Source organism: Apis dorsata, unplaced genomic scaffold (assembly GCF_000469605.1).
Source record: "Apis dorsata unplaced genomic scaffold, Apis dorsata 1.3 scaffold_232, whole genome shotgun sequence".
NCBI lineage: Eukaryota > Metazoa > Arthropoda > Insecta > Hymenoptera > Apidae > Apis > Apis dorsata.
Genome location: NW_006263514.1, coordinates 5580 through 6651, shown reverse-complemented (window position 1 = coordinate 6651; position 1072 = coordinate 5580).

Sequence of the window (1072 nt, the reverse complement as noted above, 5' to 3'; positions counted from 1 at the left end):
AAAATATTATTAACATTATAAAATTATTAAATAGTATTTTAAATATAAACAATCACAAAACAGTTATTATTTAAGATATTATCTAATATAAATATATAATTTGATTATTTATATATTTGAAATATTATTACAATATATTAATATGCTATTTCTTTATAGAATAATATATTCTTTACAAAAATTATATAGGAAAAATAAAATATATAAATATTTCTTTTATGACTGATCAAAAAAATTTATTAATTATAAAAAAGAAAAATATAAGATGCATTTATTTTTAATAGAAATTTTCTAGTATATATAATTAAAACATATTGAAGCTTCGTAAATATCTAGAAAGTTGAAGAAAGAATGTTTTAAAATATTATGACAACAAATCTTATGAAGACATATATATATATAAAATTTAGCATTTAACAATCTATGAAAAAATTTTCGAAATACTATTAAATAATAAATTCTTAATTTTATTTAATTTGATTTTGTTATTCTCTTTTTCTTTTTAATTAAATAAAAAGGTAACAAGCTAATTATATGATTAAATTGATTAATTATTTAATTATATCGTTATCTTATTTTTATTTAATTAGAAAATTATTATTAATTAGAAAAAATGAACAATTTTAATTAAATAATTCAAATTCGTATAAAATATAAAAAATAAGATTAAGAAATTGACATCTTAAAAAATTATGAAAAAATATTGCAAATATATCATACAATATACATATTTTATATAAAATTTTAAAATGATAATGAATAATAGCTAATTAAAAAATTTGTTAAAATTTCTTAACTAAAAAAAATTTTTAACTAAATTTTTTTTTGAAACTTGTACATGTTGATCTATCGCATAGAAAATTAATTAGATATTTGGTATTAATTTAAAATTATTTAAAATATATATATTAAAAAAAATTATTGACATTTAAATAAAAAAAGTAAAATCATAATTATTTAGTATTCATTCCAAATTATTATTAACATCATTTTGTTTACTATAAATATACATCATGATTTAGTATTCTAAACGATGATTGATCTAATAAATAATTGATTACAATATTTAAAA